This window comes from Mus caroli, chromosome 4 (genome assembly GCF_900094665.2).
Source record: "Mus caroli chromosome 4, CAROLI_EIJ_v1.1, whole genome shotgun sequence".
Lineage (NCBI taxonomy): Eukaryota > Metazoa > Chordata > Mammalia > Rodentia > Muridae > Mus > Mus caroli.
The window spans coordinates 115,509,176-115,516,643 of NC_034573.1; positions in this window are offsets into that span (position 1 = coordinate 115,509,176).

Genomic DNA, 7,468 nt, shown 5'->3' on the forward strand with positions numbered 1-7,468 from the left:
CTCCCTCCCTCTCTCTCTCTCTCTCTCCCTCCCTTCCCACTTTATTTTCTTCCTTCCTGCCTTCTTTTTCTCTTATTCTCTTTTAGTCACTCAGCATTGTATCCAGGCACCAAGGTTCTACCCATAGCCAGATGCATCAGCCCCTCCCACCAAAGAACATATATATGGTAGACAGGGGCAGTATGAAAGAAAACAAGCCAACACAATAATTCCATTTGGGTTCAGTCCACAAAGGACAAGAGAATGACTCACCGAGAGAGAATGCTCAATGCCTAGTGAAGTTTCTCCTGCTTAAGAAGCAGCCAGGGGAAGGAGCCAACCTTATGGGGACCTGCAGAGAGATCAGTACAGGCACAGGAGAAGACACTGCTGTCAGAGAAGGCTTCTGGGAAGGGAACTCAGGACAGAAGGATTTGATGGTTCCAGGGTTGGTACCCGTCAGAGCCAGATCAGTGGTCATTACTGTGGGAATGCACTGGGGGTTTTAATTAGGAAAGGAAGGTAGGGTGTTGGTTTTCTTTTAAGATCCCTTATTAGGAAGCCCACCCTGCCTGCTGAGTGACCGAAGCGGGTGTCTCAGGAAGTTTATCCTTGGAAAGTACTAAGCAACAGCTACCTCCCTCCTCACAAGGTCCCAATGACAACCTGAAGTACTATTCTACCAAATCTTACCCTGAGGAACCAATGAGTTTATTAATCTTATTTACAAAGCAATGGGTGAGGGATTCCAGGCAGGAGAGTGGGTGCCTTTAAAATGGCCGTATTATGCACACAGCATAAATGATGATGTCCCATGGGAGAGATCTATGTAAGTGGAGCCCGTCCCCTGTCTTCCTAGTCTATATCCTTTAGCCACACTTGGGTGAGGGTCTCTTAACCCTCCCTGCCTCTCCTATAAGGTAGGGTCAGCAGCCATCAGTCCCAACTATGATGCTCTTTTGCACAAATGATCTCATGAAGATGATGGTAGTTTGGCTTGGGGGACAGTCCTGTACAACAGAGGGCAGGCAGAGAAGGCAGAGCTGGCAGCAGACATGCACTGGGCTGCCCAGGGGACAGAGAGGCTGCTGTCTGGGACAAAGGGCAGTGAAATGGAAGAAGGAGAGGCCAAATTTGGAAGACGCATGAGCACGAAGAGGCTGTGGATTCCAACATTTTCCCTTGTGCTCTGTGTCCACGCTGCCCATTCATTCATTAGGAATTAGTGTCTACTGTGACCCGGAGATTGCTGGGGACCCAGCATCCAATCAAAGAGACAAAGCTTCCTATCCTGTAGGAAATAAAAACAGGAAGCAAAAACTGAGAGGACAGAAAGACAGATGAGGGAAGAAGAGTGGGGTTGTCGCTTCAAACCAGGAAAGACTCACAGAAATGGGGACATGTAAAGATCTATATTTTCTGGAGGAGCCTCTCTGGGGGAAGGCATTCTGGGTAGAGGGAACAGCCTCTACCTAGGGTATGAAACCCTGAGGTTGCTGGGTGAGCCTGGAATGCTTAGAGAACAGAGTGCTTAATGGGGTTGAACAGACTGAGTGAGGGAAGAGGCTTGGAGATGAAGTCGGTATGGAGGTTATTTGAACCACTCACTGACTGATAATCACGGTTTGCCTGCTTCACAATGGATCATGGGGAAAGATCATCCCACGTGCTCTCTCCTCCATATAGCAGGCAGAGTGGGTTTCCTGAAAGGCTAACCATATCTACCTTCCCTTCTTAACTAAAAGCCTCCAGTACACTCCCACTGTAATGGTCACAGAGCTGGCCCTGCCAGTTGCCATCCCTCAGTCTTCCCTGACAGTCTGGTTTGCAGTGTGTCCCGGGGTCAGGACGTAAGCCGGAGCCGATCCCCAAGCCAGTTCATCCAGGAGGTACATATTGCTGCAACCAACATGGGTACCAAACAGGAAGGGACAAGATGAGGGATGCCTTCCAGGCCACCCAGCACAGCAGAGCGTCAGTCAAATGCTATGACTCTGGTGTTTCTCAGGTTATAGGTCAGAGAGCTTGAGTGCATTGCCTAAGACAGGGTTGCTACAGAGCTGGGCTTCATGAGAACTTCTGCCTGACCCCACACTGGCTCTAGGCCCTGTGGTAGCTGATGCTCTCAGGAGGATAAAGGAAGACCTCAGGCCAGAAAAGGGGCTAGCAGGAATGAGGTATCCTCTCTATGGTCTTGTGTTGGGATTTACCTTAGGGTTCCATCCATCCATCAGTCCCACTTTCCATCCATCTATACATCTGTCTAACGCATTTATCTATTAGACTATCCATCTTTCCATTTATCATCCATCTATCCATCCATCTGTCTGTCCATTTGTCTAACCATCTATATATTCATATATGCATCTAGTTGTCCATCTACTCACATATGCATATACCTGTTCATACATACATACATAACCCATCCATTCATTCACTCATTCATTCATCTATCTAGCCATCTAGCCATTTGTCCATCCATCCATCTTTCCATTTGTCCATCTATCCATCCATTATTCCATCCTTTTATCCATTCACGTTTGCCTGGCTCTTTACTGAGAATCTGCTCACAGGCCACAATGAAAAACTTCCCTGTTGTTGATGGGGTAGGGTGTTGGGGGCTGGCTGACCCTTGGGTCACCTCCTTGCCACACTCTAGAACTAGTCAGATGGCTCCACCCACCAAGCCGCTCATCAGAATGACATGTCTTGGGACTTCTTGTCATTTCCCATCCAAGATTCCATTACGAGGTGTGATTGCTGAAGTAATAGACAGATAGTGGATCTGTGTGAGCCCCGCCTTTGCACCGGGCAGCTGCTGGGTTTTTCCCATTAGCCACAGGGCTTGACGGACAGTAATGGATTTCATACTGATGCGGAGCCTGCAGCGGATAATTCCGTGATAACGGTTTATCAGGCACTGACGGGAGTAATGGGTAATCACCAGGCAGAAAGCAAACCCGTCAGGGAGCCTGGCCTCCGCCCAGACAGCCGTACCTATGTTGTGCCAACTGCCACCTTCTCAGTCTGCCGCCAACTCTGGTCTGTGTCCTAAAGGATGACAGAGTGGCTGGTACGTGGCCAATCCCAGCTCAGGGACCTCTTTCGGAGATGTGAACCTGTGACATCATCCCAGGGAGCTCCTCCCCCCTGGGACTTGCAGTCCTTTTGGAGGAACAGGTGGAGTGAGGACCCCATGACTCAGGACACCCTCAATCCTCAGTTCTGTCACAGTTCTGTGTCTGGGTAAAAATATGGAGACTGCAGCATCCATGTGACCTAAATACTGTTCCTTGGAGCCTGGGAGTGGCCATAAACCCCTCTCACCACTTCTATGGCTCCCGTACCACATCCAAATCCTTACAAACACTTGAGTGTGCCATCTGTGACTTACTAAGACCTCATACAGTGTCTGTCTTATTAAAATCTACAGTAAAGGAAGAAAAATTAAATGCTAATCCCTTTTCATTTTCTTCTAAACACCCAAGTTCTTCTCTGTCTTTTGACTCTCCAAAGAGAATTAACCCAATGAACAATGAGTGCATGATGTAGGCACTCTCTGATCTCTCCTTCCCTGTGGTGGGACGTTCTGGGGCTTGCTTTCTTCCTCTGTGTTCTTAAGTATGGCTAGGTTTTCCCAGTGTTTTGGGAAAGTTGTCCATCTCATTAAACTGAACAAATATGTTCCAACTAACTTTTTAAATTTATCATCATCATTGTTATTTATGTGTGCAACACACACACACACATACACACATGCTGTGGTCAGAGGACAGCTTTATGGAGTTGATCATCTCCTACCTTATTGTGGGTCCTAGGGGACTGAACTTAAGTTGTGAGGCTTGAGTGGCTCCTTTACCTGCTGAGCCATCTCAACAGCCCTCCACCTAAACATTCTTGAACTATGTGTTTTGAAGACCCTGTTCTGAAAGAATCTAAGTTATTGAGATCTGGACTGTTGGAAGATTTCCAAGACTCTGTCTTTGAGCAACCATATCTGGGATCCAGATCTGAAAGTAGGGAATGAAAGAGCTCTAGCTGCTGGTCATAAAGTGTGCCCAAGAGTCCCAGAGGGCCATTCTAGAGACCTAAAAGGTCAGGATAGTTGGTTGAGCTCAGGAAAGGATGGGCCTGGGGGTGACTGTTCAGAGCCCAGACGTGGCTACACTGGCCACGAGGGATGGCTATTCTCAAGGCCTCAGCTGATGGTATGAGACACTACCTGTGTGTGGGACACCATCCTAAGGCTTTATAAGCTTGTCTGATTCCATCTCCCTGCATTTCCAGGATGGAGCTACGGTAACCATTTCAGTCCCTCCAGCACAAATGAGGACATGAGGCACAGGACACAGCTATGACTTGCCCACAGTCACACAGCTAGTGATTACAGACCAGGATTCCATCCCAGGAGCCTTAGCTCTCAGCTTGATCCTGTGTCATTTATCCCAACCAGTGGCCCTAACCTGAGGCCAGATGCGGTACAGACCTGACCGTGAGCTCCAGTTCTAGCTCTGCGCACAGTGGAGCATTTTAGGGACTAGAGTGCTGGGGCTGACCCAAATGGTCATAACTGTGCTGCTACACCCAGATCTGCATTCTGTCTTGTCAGGTGTGTAGCATTATTGGCTATTTGGACCTGGTAACTGAATTGGCCCACTTCACAAGGGAGCCGTTTAGGGGCCTTTTCTCATCTGGAGAACCCAATGTTAACTGTTTGCCAGCTTGGGGTCAGGTGTCTGTGCAGGGTGTGTGAACAAAGGGGAGGACCAGGAAAGTCTGAGACCCAAACTCTGTCAGGACCCTCAGTACACAGGGTCTGGGAGGGGATGGGGGCAGTACATGGAGCTCTGATAGCTTTAATGTATATGTACAGTATCGCTGTCTTCAGACACCAGAAGAGGGCATCGGATCCCATTACAGATGGCTGTGATCCACCATGTGGTTGCTGGGATTTGAGCTCAGGACCTCTGGAAGAGCAGTCAGTATTCTTAACTGCTGAGCCGTCTCTCCAACTCTGAGCTCTGATATCTTTAGAATGTAAATCTTCTCAAAGTCCTGCAAGGTCCTCTAGCATTTTCCGATGGACAAGGAGACCCTGACTATCTCTCTGGCCAGTTCTGATTTGGCTTCAGCTAGTGCTGGTCCCCAGGTATGCAGCCTCTCACTGGTACCCAGTGATGGGCTCCCTCTCCCTTCCCACCTTAACCCAGAGTCCCCTCTGCCTGGACTGTGTCATACCTGTACACATATGTACAAAACACACATTTGCATTCAGACACATTCTCCTTACCTGGCCATCTCTCATCCTACTTCAAATCTCAGTCCAGACGCCAGTTCCTGGGGAGCCTTCCTTGACTACCTGTATCCCACCTCCAGAAACCACATCAAGACTCCACTCACCCTGAACCCAGCACACATCTGAGCACATCTCACAGGCTATAATTAAATAGCCATGCCCCAAACTGCTGGATCAACATCTGGTACCCATCCATGGAAAGCTCCATAGGACAGGGCCATTTGTGCCTGAAACTCCACCCATTCAACAGTAAGTCTCAATAGTTATTCGATGGGTGAATGGATGCATGGGTGAACGGATAGACAGAATGACATGCACTCACACAGATGGAAGCCTGAGGCAGTAAAGGAACCTGTGAACACCCAAAGGATTCTGGGAAGAGGATGGATTCAGAGCTTAAGAGACAGCATGAGGTCCTGATCCTATCTTTCTGCTTGAAAGAAGGGCTGGGTCAGAGGGACACACAGACCAGACATACAGACTAGCAGCCAGCCTAGCTGCCATGCTAGAAGGTGGCTGCCCCTCCCCCTTACCTTTCTGCCCTAGGCCAAGCACCAGTCCTAATTAAATTGGGTTTGCTCAGCCAGGCCCTAGAGGAGTCGGCTCCAAGCATTCCAGATGGGCTCTGTTTGTCAATTTGAAAACTAATCTTTGACTATTTAAACAGCAGCTTAGCAGGGCCCAGACCAGGCTTAGCATTTGGCACCTTGGCTGGAGGTGGGAAGCAATCCCAGGTGTTAGAACAGCACTGAGAATGTACTTCCTATAGAAGGCAGAGGCTCCCAGCTTCTCCTGACCCTTAGTTCTCTCTACAGGATGCCCTTCCACCTTGTCATGGTCACATCCCTGTCCTAGAGCCCAGGAGACAGAGTCTCCTCTAGACCTGGCAGGCATGCATCCCTGCAGACATCTTGATTTTGGCCTCAAGCCCCTTGTCCAGAATAAGCTTGTTTTAAGCCACTGGTTTAAACTCGTTTGTTACAGCAGCTCTTAGGAACCTGACCCAAGCCCACTACTGGTTCTGACCTTTGAAAGTCTGGGAAACCAAATGAGATGATTGACAGTCCAAAGGCTAATGGGGATGACTTATGGGGCTCGGGCCTGACACTTCCCTGTTCTCTCTCCACACAGGGAGCCATATCCAGAAATATGCCTCTAGGCACCCTCTATAAACCAAAGGTATACAGCCCCCAGTCCCCTCTCTAGACCTTGAACTCAGTTAGGAATGTGCCCTAGGCAGGGCCATGGGCTGAAGCATCATAGATACTCAACTACTGATGTGAAACCACTGGGCTGGCACGCCGCTCAGGAGCCCTGGCCAGCTTTCCTCCCCGTCTCTAGGCCCTTGGCAAACCCTACTGACGCCATATCCAGAACATCCCTTCCCCCACCGTGGCAGCCATTGTGCTGGCTCTGGCTATGGTCACCATTGAGGCTGCCTGGGCTACTGCCTGGTTTCCCTGCTTCCAAGCTTTTCCACAGACTCCCCTCCCCATTATCCTTATGGTAGACAGAGGAAGCTGCCAAAAACGTGAGTGGAATAGTACCACACCCTGCTGGACATTAATGGTGTCTCACTGCAAAATCCAATGAGAGCCAGGTGTGGTGATATACACCTATAATCCCAGCATGTAGGGGGCTAAGATAGGAGAATTGCTGCCAGTAGGAGGCTAGCCTGAGCTACAGGGGATGGATGAGGTCTCAGGAAAACAAACCACAGATATCTATATCCTCAATAAGTTCTAAGTCCCCACAGGGACCTAAAAAGCCAGGCCATTCCACATCCCAATCCACACCTGGGACTCCAGCTCCCAGCCACACACTAGTCCTCATGAGCCATAGCTCCTGCAAGCCAGCTCTTCCCCCACTACCCCTGGCTCCTCTCCCCATATCTGCAGCACCCCTTGCCTGGAACTCTCCTGCAGACCTCCAGGGGCCCCTGTCCCTCTTGGTTTTCAATGCATGCTCACAAGAATGCTCATGGGTGTTCCCGCCAGGCAGCCTGAGGCTCTGAGCTTCCCAAGCACGGATCCGCACTGGTCCAGGTTATGTCCTCTTCACACTTGGGCCCCTCTGTGCATTTGGGTTTCTGTGTACCTTGGTTGTTGAGGATGTGTTATTTGTCAATATATCTGTGTGTGTGAGAGGGGGGGGAGAGAGAGAGAGAGAGAGAGAGAGAGAGAGAGAGAGAGA